Below are 13,124 nucleotides of genomic sequence, written 5' to 3' on the forward strand. Positions count from 1 at the left end.
CTGCCGGGAGGAGGGGGACTAGAGGCTAAAGTAGTGGGGTACATGGACGATGTGGCAGTGCTCGGAAGGGACACCCCATCGCTTCAAAAAGCCCTAAAGCAAGTTGAATTTTTTTGTTGTGCCTCCGGTTTTAAGGTAAATTTTTATAAAAGCAGTGTTTTAAATATAGGAGGACTGTTTTTAAGGGATTTACCCATTCCTGTGTCTGAGTCTGTGCAGATTTTAGGGGTCTCCTTCAGTGAGTCAAACAATGGTTTTAATAGCTGGGACTTGGTGGCTCAAAAAATCAACACAAAAATTTGTATGTGGAACATGAGAAAGCTAACGATGGAGGGGAAGGTTTTAGTTACAAAGATGGTGATTTTACCCATTTTATTGTATCTTGGCATGGTCTTTCCACCCCCTGAAATGATTTTAAATAAAATCATTAAAGCATGTTTTACCTTTTTATGGAGCTCCAAGAGTGAAAAATTGAGAAGAGAGATCGTCATGATGCCAAAAGTTATGGGTGGAAAGGACTTCCCCGACATCAGGGCGTTCCTTTTTACCAAGTTTTTTAGCATGTGTGTTAGCACACTTTTTAAGGATAGTTACTGGTCATATTTTATCCGTTTTAATACAGGTTTTTTTATGAGGAGGAATGGGTGGTTTAAAACTGTTTTAAGCTGTCCTTATGCTTTTAATCTTCCCCAACAATACAAGATTTTAGAGAAAATTTTCAACCTGTACAACTTTAACGGAAAAAGTATTAATGAAGTAACTAATAGCAAAAAACTGTTAAAATATATTAAAGAAAGTGGTTTTATTGCCCCTGTGAATAATTTTAATGAAGAGAAATGCAGGAAAATATGGAAGATGGCAAATATGATTTATCTTTTTAATTCACAGAAAGATCTGGAATGGAGCTGCATACACGAGTGTCTTCCATGCCGGGCATTCCAGCACCGAAGAAGGATGGCCAACACTGCAGTATGCCCGAGGGAGGGCTGCCAGGAACCCGAGACCGTGTACCACCTTTTCTGGACTTGTTTTTATGCAAAAAGGATATGGACTAAAATACTCCCTCTGGTGAAGAAGATAACAGAAATAAAGGACTTAAACTCTGCAGCTGTTTTTTATGGATGTCTGGAATGCCCAATACGGACTCAAGAGACAATGGCATGGAAGATCATAAACTGTGTTAAAGCAGCTCTATGGAATGCCAGAAACATTTTACTTTTTAAACATGAGATTTTATCTGTGAATGATGTTTTAGCTCTTTGTTTTAGTGATATGTACCAGTACTTTTTATTAGACAAGAAATATTATCCTTTATTAGCTAGAAAATGGTATTTTAATGAATGGAACGCCCTTTTGTAAAGCCACCAAGTGCCCATTTTAAGTGTATTATGATTGTATTTATGTGAACTTTTATTGTTATGTGATTTTATTATCAAAATTTGTTTTTATTGAAAAAAAAAATTTATATTTATAAATCGTAATGCACTTTGTAAAATGTTATGAATTCTAAATAAAAAGATACCCCTCAGGGGTAGCCAAGTTAAAAAAAATCTGTTCTTATCAGTTTAATATCTGATACGTCCCCTATCTGGGGACCATATATTAAATGGATTTTTGAGAACGGGGGCCGATTTCGAAGCTTGCTTCCGTCGCCCTATGCATTGACCCGATATGGCAGTATCTTCGGGTACAGTGCACCACCCCCTTACAGGGTTAAAAAGAAAGATTCCTACTTTCATTGCTACCTGCTTGCTGGCTAGCCAGCTAGCCAGCCCTGTGGGCCTTGCTGCTGCTGCAGCCAAAAAACAAAAGGTGGTGCTGCTGCTGCTTCTGCTGCTTCTGCTTCTGCTTGTGTCTGGCCGCTGTTGGAGCGTCCAGGCACAGGACTTCTGCTGCTGCTGACTAAATGGCCTCCTTAATTGGATCATTTGAGTAGCCAGCACACCTGTGCAGGTAGGGCATGACATGATAGGCAGCTGCCTTGATAGCGGGTGGGTGCTGAATGTTCCTAATTGACAAAATAAGATTAATGCTTATGAAGAAATATAAAATCTCATCCCTTCCCCAATATCGCGCCACACCCCTACCCCTTAATTCCCTGGTTGAACTTGATGGACATATGTCTTTTTTCGACCGTACTAACTATGTAACTATGTAACATAACATGGGGGGGGGGGGGGTCTCCTGGCTGTTCACACAGGTGTGTCATTGCTGTACATTGACCATGCATTGCTTCTGTGGTATTGCAAAGGCAAAGACAAATGCTTCCAGCCATCCATTGCACTAATGGATTGGTCATCAGCTGGCTGTCTATGTCCCGCATCAATATAGACCAAAGTACAGAGGGTTAGGCTATGCTATTGTGCACCTACCTGATGCATCAGAAGGTGCGAGGCCCTTGCTAAATTCTGTGCACAGACTTTGAGATCTATACTTTAGACTGTATCTAAACCTGCTCCAACATGGACTGACATTCTGGCCTACTTTCAGCCGATGCGACTTGTCTGTCGCTGAACAGTCGCTTTTTATGTATTCAGCACCTATGTATAATGTTGTAAAAATGCTCTAGAAGCTAAAGTCGCAGAAATGTCACACATATTTGGCCTGCAACTTTCTGTGCGACAAATTCAGACAGGAAAAATCAGTATAAATCCTTAGAAAATTATCCCCCAGTGTCTCCATCTGCTGGCGGTATTGAATAAGCATTGCTGCACTGATGGGGTATGCATTAGACGAAAAAAAAGAAGAAAAAGAAGAATAATACGCCCAGAAAAGAGGCGAAAAGGAGAAAAACGTAAAAAAACGTGAAAAAAAAGTAAGAGGAAGAGAAGGGAAAAAAAGGTGGAAATGGGTTTAAAAGTGATTTCGGCGGAGAAATATATATATATATATATATATATATATATATATATATATATATACGCGCACACACACATATATATAAACGTATTCTCCGTTGAGATATTGCAGCCGCTGCTGTGTCCAGGCCCAGGAGCCTTAGCACTGTGCTGTGATGTCACTCAATACCACTGACATCACTAGGTGTAAACAACATCTCTCCTTTGCTGTGTATGTGACTATGGAGCTGTTTGGTGATGTCGTCTATTATGGCCTTCATAGAAGCAACAGGAGATTGTTGCATCCATCTAGAACCCTCAGAACTACAGTGCTATGATGTCACTCACTTCCACAGGCCTTGCAGAGTGTAAACAACAACAACCCAGCTTTGTTGTGTATGTAACCATAGGGATTTGTGATGTCACCTAGAACCTTCACAGCAGCGACAGCTTAATGAGGAGCATCAGCACTGCTCTGCCTGAGCAGAACCATCACCGCCATAGGTTGTCAAATAACCCGGGTTTAACCCACACAGGTAAGTCCAATGGGGTGCAGGCATGTCCTCTATGCTTACAGCTTCCCGTGGGTGTTGGTTTGATACCGTTTGGGGACAGCCAAGGAGGCATCTGCAGGCAACAAAGGTAGGTGTGTGCTTGTGTGTGTGTTTCCTATGCAGATCCTAAGCCCAGTGTCACATGCAAGTAGGAGGAGTAAGAAGGGTTCCTGGCAAATCCGGGTTATGGATTGCATTTAAAAAGGCCCCGTGGGAGTGCAATGGGCCCCTGTCTTGCTGCTTAGCAATAATGGTATGGGTTTAGGTTCTGCTGTGTGTACTGGTGGTTGACTGCCCCCCAGCCCAGAGTGTGCATGGAAAATTGTCTGGCAGCCTCCCTGACAGCAAGCAGTGATAGTGCCCATGAAGGGCACCTTGTTGGGCCCGCCCCTTTCACGGTTATCGCTTCTCGGCCTTTTGGCTAAGATCAAGTGTAGTATCTGTTCTTATCAGTTTAATATCTGATACGTCCCCTATCTGGGGACCATATATTAAATGGATTTTTGAGAACGGGGGCCGATTTCGAAGCTTGCTTCCGTCGCCCTATGCATTGACCCGATATGGCAGTATCTTCGGGTACAGTGCACCACCCCCTTACAGGGTTAAAAAGAAAGATTCCTACTTTCATTGCTACCTGCTTGCTGGCTAGCCAGCTAGCCAGCCCTGTGGGCCTTGCTGCTGCTGCAGCCAAAAAACAAAAGGTGGTGCTGCTGCTGCTTCTGCTGCTTCTGCTTCTGCTTGTGTCTGGCCGCTGTTGGAGCGTCCAGGCACAGGACTTCTGCTGCTGCTGACTAAATGGCCTCCTTAATTGGATCATTTGAGTAGCCAGCACACCTGTGCAGGTAGGGCATGACATGATAGGCAGCTGCCTTGATAGCGGGTGGGTGCTGAATGTTCCTAATTGACAAAATAAGATTAATGCTTATGAAGAAATATAAAATCTCATCCCTTCCCCAATATCGCGCCACACCCCTACCCCTTAATTCCCTGGTTGAACTTGATGGACATATGTCTTTTTTCGACCGTACTAACTATGTAACTATGTAACATAACATGGGGGGGGGGGGGTCTCCTGGCTGTTCACACAGGTGTGTCATTGCTGTACATTGACCATGCATTGCTTCTGTGGTATTGCAAAGGCAAAGACAAATGCTTCCAGCCATCCATTGCACTAATGGATTGGTCATCAGCTGGCTGTCTATGTCCCGCATCAATATAGACCAAAGTACAGAGGGTTAGGCTATGCTATTGTGCACCTACCTGATGCATCAGAAGGTGCGAGGCCCTTGCTAAATTCTGTGCACAGACTTTGAGATCTATACTTTAGACTGTATCTAAACCTGCTCCAACATGGACTGACATTCTGGCCTACTTTCAGCCGATGCGACTTGTCTGTCGCTGAACAGTCGCTTTTTATGTATTCAGCACCTATGTATAATGTTGTAAAAATGCTCTAGAAGCTAAAGTCGCAGAAATGTCACACATATTTGGCCTGCAACTTTCTGTGCGACAAATTCAGACAGGAAAAATCAGTATAAATCCTTAGAAAATTATCCCCCAGTGTCTCCATCTGCTGGCGGTATTGAATAAGCATTGCTGCACTGATGGGGTATGCATTAGACGAAAAAAAAGAAGAAAAAGAAGAATAATACGCCCAGAAAAGAGGCGAAAAGGAGAAAAACGTAAAAAAACGTGAAAAAAAAGTAAGAGGAAGAGAAGGGAAAAAAAGGTGGAAATGGGTTTAAAAGTGATTTCGGCGGAGAAATATATATATATATATATATATATATATATATATATATATATATATATACGCGCACACACACACATATATATAAACGTATTCTCCGTTGAGATATTGCAGCCGCTGCTGTGTCCAGGCCCAGGAGCCTTAGCACTGTGCTGTGATGTCACTCAATACCACTGACATCACTAGGTGTAAACAACATCTCTCCTTTGCTGTGTATGTGACTATGGAGCTGTTTGGTGATGTCGTCTATTATGGCCTTCATAGAAGCAACAGGAGATTGTTGCATCCATCTAGAACCCTCAGAACTACAGTGCTATGATGTCACTCACTTCCACAGGCCTTGCAGAGTGTAAACAACAACAACCCAGCTTTGTTGTGTATGTAACCATAGGGATTTGTGATGTCACCTAGAACCTTCACAGCAGCGACAGCTTTATGAGGAGCATCAGCACTGCTCTGCCTGAGCAGAACCATCACCGCCATAGGTTGTCAAATAACCCGGGTTTAACCCACACAGGTAAGTCCAATGGGGTGCAGGCATGTCCTCTATGCTTACAGCTTCCCGTGGGTGTTGGTTTGATACCGTTTGGGGACAGCCAAGGAGGCATCTGCAGGCAACAAAGGTAGGTGTGTGCTTGTGTGTGTGTTTCCTATGCAGATCCTAAGCCCAGTGTCACATGCAAGTAGGAGGAGTAAGAAGGGTTCCTGGCAAATCCGGGTTATGGATTGCATTTAAAAAGGCCCCGTGGGAGTGCAATGGGCCCCTGTCTTGCTGCTTAGCAATAATGGTATGGGTTTAGGTTCTGCTGTGTGTACTGGTGGTTGACTGCCCCCCAGCCCAGAGTGTGCATGGAAAATTGTCTGGCAGCCTCCCTGACAGCAAGCAGTGATAGTGCCCATGAAGGGCACCTTGTTGGGCCCGCCCCTTTCACGGTTATCGCTTCTCGGCCTTTTGGCTAAGATCAAGTGTAGTATCTGTTCTTATCAGTTTAATATCTGATACGTCCCCTATCTGGGGACCATATATTAAATGGATTTTTGAGAACGGGGGCCGATTTCGAAGCTTGCTTCCGTCGCCCTATGCATTGACCCGATATGGCAGTATCTTCGGGTACAGTGCACCACCCCCTTACAGGGTTAAAAAGAAAGATTCCTACTTTCATTGCTACCTGCTTGCTGGCTAGCCAGCTAGCCAGCCCTGTGGGCCTTGCTGCTGCTGCAGCCAAAAAACAAAAGGTGGTGCTGCTGCTGCTTCTGCTGCTTCTGCTTCTGCTTGTGTCTGGCCGCTGTTGGAGCGTCCAGGCACAGGACTTCTGCTGCTGCTGACTAAATGGCCTCCTTAATTGGATCATTTGAGTAGCCAGCACACCTGTGCAGGTAGGGCATGACATGATAGGCAGCTGCCTTGATAGCGGGTGGGTGCTGAATGTTCCTAATTGACAAAATAAGATTAATGCTTATGAAGAAATATAAAATCTCATCCCTTCCCCAATATCGCGCCACACCCCTACCCCTTAATTCCCTGGTTGAACTTGATGGACATATGTCTTTTTTCGACCGTACTAACTATGTAACTATGTAACATAACATGGGGGGGGGGGGTCTCCTGGCTGTTCACACAGGTGTGTCATTGCTGTACATTGACCATGCATTGCTTCTGTGGTATTGCAAAGGCAAAGACAAATGCTTCCAGCCATCCATTGCACTAATGGATTGGTCATCAGCTGGCTGTCTATGTCCCGCATCAATATAGACCAAAGTACAGAGGGTTAGGCTATGCTATTGTGCACCTACCTGATGCATCAGAAGGTGCGAGGCCCTTGCTAAATTCTGTGCACAGACTTTGAGATCTATACTTTAGACTGTATCTAAACCTGCTCCAACATGGACTGACATTCTGGCCTACTTTCAGCCGATGCGACTTGTCTGTCGCTGAACAGTCGCTTTTTATGTATTCAGCACCTATGTATAATGTTGTAAAAATGCTCTAGAAGCTAAAGTCGCAGAAATGTCACACATATTTGGCCTGCAACTTTCTGTGCGACAAATTCAGACAGGAAAAATCAGTATAAATCCTTAGAAAATTATCCCCCAGTGTCTCCATCTGCTGGCGGTATTGAATAAGCATTGCTGCACTGATGGGGTATGCATTAGACGAAAAAAAAGAAGAAAAAGAAGAATAATACGCCCAGAAAAGAGGCGAAAAGGAGAAAAACGTAAAAAAACGTGAAAAAAAAGTAAGAGGAAGAGAAGGGAAAAAAAGGTGGAAATGGGTTTAAAAGTGATTTCGGCGGAGAAATATATATATATATATATATATATATATATATATATATATATACGCGCACACACACACATATATATAAACGTATTCTCCGTTGAGATATTGCAGCCGCTGCTGTGTCCAGGCCCAGGAGCCTTAGCACTGTGCTGTGATGTCACTCAATACCACTGACATCACTAGGTGTAAACAACATCTCTCCTTTGCTGTGTATGTGACTATGGAGCTGTTTGGTGATGTCGTCTATTATGGCCTTCATAGAAGCAACAGGAGATTGTTGCATCCATCTAGAACCCTCAGAACTACAGTGCTATGATGTCACTCACTTCCACAGGCCTTGCAGAGTGTAAACAACAACAACCCAGCTTTGTTGTGTATGTAACCATAGGGATTTGTGATGTCACCTAGAACCTTCACAGCAGCGACAGCTTTATGAGGAGCATCAGCACTGCTCTGCCTGAGCAGAACCATCACCGCCATAGGTTGTCAAATAACCCGGGTTTAACCCACACAGGTAAGTCCAATGGGGTGCAGGCATGTCCTCTATGCTTACAGCTTCCCGTGGGTGTTGGTTTGATACCGTTTGGGGACAGCCAAGGAGGCATCTGCAGGCAACAAAGGTAGGTGTGTGCTTGTGTGTGTGTTTCCTATGCAGATCCTAAGCCCAGTGTCACATGCAAGTAGGAGGAGTAAGAAGGGTTCCTGGCAAATCCGGGTTATGGATTGCATTTAAAAAGGCCCCGTGGGAGTGCAATGGGCCCCTGTCTTGCTGCTTAGCAATAATGGTATGGGTTTAGGTTCTGCTGTGTGTACTGGTGGTTGACTGCCCCCCAGCCCAGAGTGTGCATGGAAAATTGTCTGGCAGCCTCCCTGACAGCAAGCAGTGATAGTGCCCATGAAGGGCACCTTGTTGGGCCCGCCCCTTTCACGGTTATCGCTTCTCGGCCTTTTGGCTAAGATCAAGTGTAGTATCTGTTCTTATCAGTTTAATATCTGATACGTCCCCTATCTGGGGACCATATATTAAATGGATTTTTGAGAACGGGGGCCGATTTCGAAGCTTGCTTCCGTCGCCCTATGCATTGACCCGATATGGCAGTATCTTCGGGTACAGTGCACCACCCCCTTACAGGGTTAAAAAGAAAGATTCCTACTTTCATTGCTACCTGCTTGCTGGCTAGCCAGCTAGCCAGCCCTGTGGGCCTTGCTGCTGCTGCAGCCAAAAAACAAAAGGTGGTGCTGCTGCTGCTTCTGCTGCTTCTGCTTCTGCTTGTGTCTGGCCGCTGTTGGAGCGTCCAGGCACAGGACTTCTGCTGCTGCTGACTAAATGGCCTCCTTAATTGGATCATTTGAGTAGCCAGCACACCTGTGCAGGTAGGGCATGACATGATAGGCAGCTGCCTTGATAGCGGGTGGGTGCTGAATGTTCCTAATTGACAAAATAAGATTAATGCTTATGAAGAAATATAAAATCTCATCCCTTCCCCAATATCGCGCCACACCCCTACCCCTTAATTCCCTGGTTGAACTTGATGGACATATGTCTTTTTTCGACCGTACTAACTATGTAACTATGTAACATAACATGGGGGGGGGGGGTCTCCTGGCTGTTCACACAGGTGTGTCATTGCTGTACATTGACCATGCATTGCTTCTGTGGTATTGCAAAGGCAAAGACAAATGCTTCCAGCCATCCATTGCACTAATGGATTGGTCATCAGCTGGCTGTCTATGTCCCGCATCAATATAGACCAAAGTACAGAGGGTTAGGCTATGCTATTGTGCACCTACCTGATGCATCAGAAGGTGCGAGGCCCTTGCTAAATTCTGTGCACAGACTTTGAGATCTATACTTTAGACTGTATCTAAACCTGCTCCAACATGGACTGACATTCTGGCCTACTTTCAGCCGATGCGACTTGTCTGTCGCTGAACAGTCGCTTTTTATGTATTCAGCACCTATGTATAATGTTGTAAAAATGCTCTAGAAGCTAAAGTCGCAGAAATGTCACACATATTTGGCCTGCAACTTTCTGTGCGACAAATTCAGACAGGAAAAATCAGTATAAATCCTTAGAAAATTATCCCCCAGTGTCTCCATCTGCTGGCGGTATTGAATAAGCATTGCTGCACTGATGGGGTATGCATTAGACGAAAAAAAAGAAGAAAAAGAAGAATAATACGCCCAGAAAAGAGGCGAAAAGGAGAAAAACGTAAAAAAACGTGAAAAAAAAGTAAGAGGAAGAGAAGGGAAAAAAAGGTGGAAATGGGTTTAAAAGTGATTTCGGCGGAGAAATATATATATATATATATATATATATATATATATATATACGCGCACACACACACATATATATAAACGTATTCTCCGTTGAGATATTGCAGCCGCTGCTGTGTCCAGGCCCAGGAGCCTTAGCACTGTGCTGTGATGTCACTCAATACCACTGACATCACTAGGTGTAAACAACATCTCTCCTTTGCTGTGTATGTGACTATGGAGCTGTTTGGTGATGTCGTCTATTATGGCCTTCATAGAAGCAACAGGAGATTGTTGCATCCATCTAGAACCCTCAGAACTACAGTGCTATGATGTCACTCACTTCCACAGGCCTTGCAGAGTGTAAACAACAACAACCCAGCTTTGTTGTGTATGTAACCATAGGGATTTGTGATGTCACCTAGAACCTTCACAGCAGCGACAGCTTTATGAGGAGCATCAGCACTGCTCTGCCTGAGCAGAACCATCACCGCCATAGGTTGTCAAATAACCCGGGTTTAACCCACACAGGTAAGTCCAATGGGGTGCAGGCATGTCCTCTATGCTTACAGCTTCCCGTGGGTGTTGGTTTGATACCGTTTGGGGACAGCCAAGGAGGCATCTGCAGGCAACAAAGGTAGGTGTGTGCTTGTGTGTGTGTTTCCTATGCAGATCCTAAGCCCAGTGTCACATGCAAGTAGGAGGAGTAAGAAGGGTTCCTGGCAAATCCGGGTTATGGATTGCATTTAAAAAGGCCCCGTGGGAGTGCAATGGGCCCCTGTCTTGCTGCTTAGCAATAATGGTATGGGTTTAGGTTCTGCTGTGTGTACTGGTGGTTGACTGCCCCCCAGCCCAGAGTGTGCATGGAAAATTGTCTGGCAGCCTCCCTGACAGCAAGCAGTGATAGTGCCCATGAAGGGCACCTTGTTGGGCCCGCCCCTTTCACGGTTATCGCTTCTCGGCCTTTTGGCTAAGATCAAGTGTAGTATCTGTTCTTATCAGTTTAATATCTGATACGTCCCCTATCTGGGGACCATATATTAAATGGATTTTTGAGAACGGGGGCCGATTTCGAAGCTTGCTTCCGTCGCCCTATGCATTGACCCGATATGGCAGTATCTTCGGGTACAGTGCACCACCCCCTTACAGGGTTAAAAAGAAAGATTCCTACTTTCATTGCTACCTGCTTGCTGGCTAGCCAGCTAGCCAGCCCTGTGGGCCTTGCTGCTGCTGCAGCCAAAAAACAAAAGGTGGTGCTGCTGCTGCTTCTGCTGCTTCTGCTTCTGCTTGTGTCTGGCCGCTGTTGGAGCGTCCAGGCACAGGACTTCTGCTGCTGCTGACTAAAAGGCCTCCTTAATTGGATCATTTGAGTAGCCAGCACACCTGTGCAGGTAGGGCATGACATGATAGGCAGCTGCCTTGATAGCGGGTGGGTGCTGAATGTTCCTAATTGACAAAATAAGATTAATGCTTATGAAGAAATATAAAATCTCATCCCTTCCCCAATATCGCGCCACACCCCTACCCCTTAATTCCCTGGTTGAACTTGATGGACATATGTCTTTTTTCGACCGTACTAACTATGTAACTATGTAACATAACATGGGGGGGGGGGGGGGTCTCCTGGCTGTTCACACAGGTGTGTCATTGCTGTACATTGACCATGCATTGCTTCTGTGGTATTGCAAAGGCAAAGACAAATGCTTCCAGCCATCCATTGCACTAATGGATTGGTCATCAGCTGGCTGTCTATGTCCCGCATCAATATAGACCAAAGTACAGAGGGTTAGGCTATGCTATTGTGCACCTACCTGATGCATCAGAAGGTGCGAGGCCCTTGCTAAATTCTGTGCACAGACTTTGAGATCTATACTTTAGACTGTATCTAAACCTGCTCCAACATGGACTGACATTCTGGCCTACTTTCAGCCGATGCGACTTGTCTGTCGCTGAACAGTCGCTTTTTATGTATTCAGCACCTATGTATAATGTTGTAAAAATGCTCTAGAAGCTAAAGTCGCAGAAATGTCACACATATTTGGCCTGCAACTTTCTGTGCGACAAATTCAGACAGGAAAAATCAGTATAAATCCTTAGAAAATTATCCCCCAGTGTCTCCATCTGCTGGCGGTATTGAATAAGCATTGCTGCACTGATGGGGTATGCATTAGACGAAAAAAAAGAAGAAAAAGAAGAATAATACGCCCAGAAAAGAGGCGAAAAGGAGAAAAACGTAAAAAAACGTGAAAAAAAAGTAAGAGGAAGAGAAGGGAAAAAAAGGTGGAAATGGGTTTAAAAGTGATTTCGGCGGAGAAATATATATATATATATATATATATATATATATATATATATATACGCGCACACACACACATATATATAAACGTATTCTCCGTTGAGATATTGCAGCCGCTGCTGTGTCCAGGCCCAGGAGCCTTAGCACTGTGCTGTGATGTCACTCAATACCACTGACATCACTAGGTGTAAACAACATCTCTCCTTTGCTGTGTATGTGACTATGGAGCTGTTTGGTGATGTCGTCTATTATGGCCTTCATAGAAGCAACAGGAGATTGTTGCATCCATCTAGAACCCTCAGAACTACAGTGCTATGATGTCACTCACTTCCACAGGCCTTGCAGAGTGTAAACAACAACAACCCAGCTTTGTTGTGTATGTAACCATAGGGATTTGTGATGTCACCTAGAACCTTCACAGCAGCGACAGCTTTATGAGGAGCATCAGCACTGCTCTGCCTGAGCAGAACCATCACCGCCATAGGTTGTCAAATAACCCGGGTTTAACCCACACAGGTAAGTCCAATGGGGTGCAGGCATGTCCTCTATGCTTACAGCTTCCCGTGGGTGTTGGTTTGATACCGTTTGGGGACAGCCAAGGAGGCATCTGCAGGCAACAAAGGTAGGTGTGTGCTTGTGTGTGTGTTTCCTATGCAGATCCTAAGCCCAGTGTCACATGCAAGTAGGAGGAGTAAGAAGGGTTCCTGGCAAATCCGGGTTATGGATTGCATTTAAAAAGGCCCCGTGGGAGTGCAATGGGCCCCTGTCTTGCTGCTTAGCAATAATGGTATGGGTTTAGGTTCTGCTGTGTGTACTGGTGGTTGACTGCCCCCCAGCCCAGAGTGTGCATGGAAAATTGTCTGGCAGCCTCCCTGACAGCAAGCAGTGATAGTGCCCATGAAGGGCACCTTGTTGGGCCCGCCCCTTTCACGGTTATCGCTTCTCGGCCTTTTGGCTAAGATCAAGTGTAGTATCTGTTCTTATCAGTTTAATATCTGATACGTCCCCTATCTGGGGACCATATATTAAATGGATTTTTGAGAACGGGGGCCGATTTCGAAGCTTGCTTCCGTCGCCCTATGCATTGACCCGATATGGCAGTATCTTCGGGTACAGTGCACCACCCCCTTACAGGGTTAAAAAGAAAGA

At 44.9% G+C, this 13,124-nt stretch overlaps 6 non-coding genes across 6 annotated transcripts; all 6 read left to right on the forward strand.

Annotated features, from left to right (window-relative positions):
• Nucleotides 1-1,518: 1,518 nt before the first annotated feature.
• LOC130337150 (U2 spliceosomal RNA) lies at nucleotides 1,519-1,703 on the forward strand. The gene has a single exon (XR_008878100.1). It is a non-coding gene; the product is annotated as a U2 spliceosomal RNA (small nuclear RNA).
• Nucleotides 1,704-3,792: 2,089 nt separating this feature from the next.
• Nucleotides 3,793-3,983, forward strand: LOC130337177 (U2 spliceosomal RNA). Its single transcript, XR_008878119.1, has one exon. It is a non-coding gene; the product is annotated as a U2 spliceosomal RNA (small nuclear RNA).
• A 2,094-nt stretch (nucleotides 3,984-6,077) lies between these two features.
• LOC130337178 (U2 spliceosomal RNA) lies at nucleotides 6,078-6,268 on the forward strand. Its single transcript, XR_008878120.1, has one exon. It is a non-coding gene; the product is annotated as a U2 spliceosomal RNA (small nuclear RNA).
• A 2,087-nt stretch (nucleotides 6,269-8,355) lies between these two features.
• Nucleotides 8,356-8,546, forward strand: LOC130337180 (U2 spliceosomal RNA). Its single transcript, XR_008878121.1, has one exon. It is a non-coding gene; the product is annotated as a U2 spliceosomal RNA (small nuclear RNA).
• Nucleotides 8,547-10,629: 2,083 nt separating this feature from the next.
• Nucleotides 10,630-10,820, forward strand: LOC130337182 (U2 spliceosomal RNA). The gene has a single exon (XR_008878123.1). It is a non-coding gene; the product is annotated as a U2 spliceosomal RNA (small nuclear RNA).
• A 2,090-nt stretch (nucleotides 10,821-12,910) lies between these two features.
• LOC130337183 (U2 spliceosomal RNA) lies at nucleotides 12,911-13,101 on the forward strand. Its single transcript, XR_008878124.1, has one exon. It is a non-coding gene; the product is annotated as a U2 spliceosomal RNA (small nuclear RNA).
• The last annotated feature ends 23 nt before the right edge of the window (nucleotides 13,102-13,124 follow it).

The sequence above is a fragment of the Hyla sarda genome, unplaced genomic scaffold (genome assembly GCF_029499605.1).
Source record: "Hyla sarda isolate aHylSar1 unplaced genomic scaffold, aHylSar1.hap1 scaffold_492, whole genome shotgun sequence".
NCBI lineage: Eukaryota > Metazoa > Chordata > Amphibia > Anura > Hylidae > Hyla > Hyla sarda.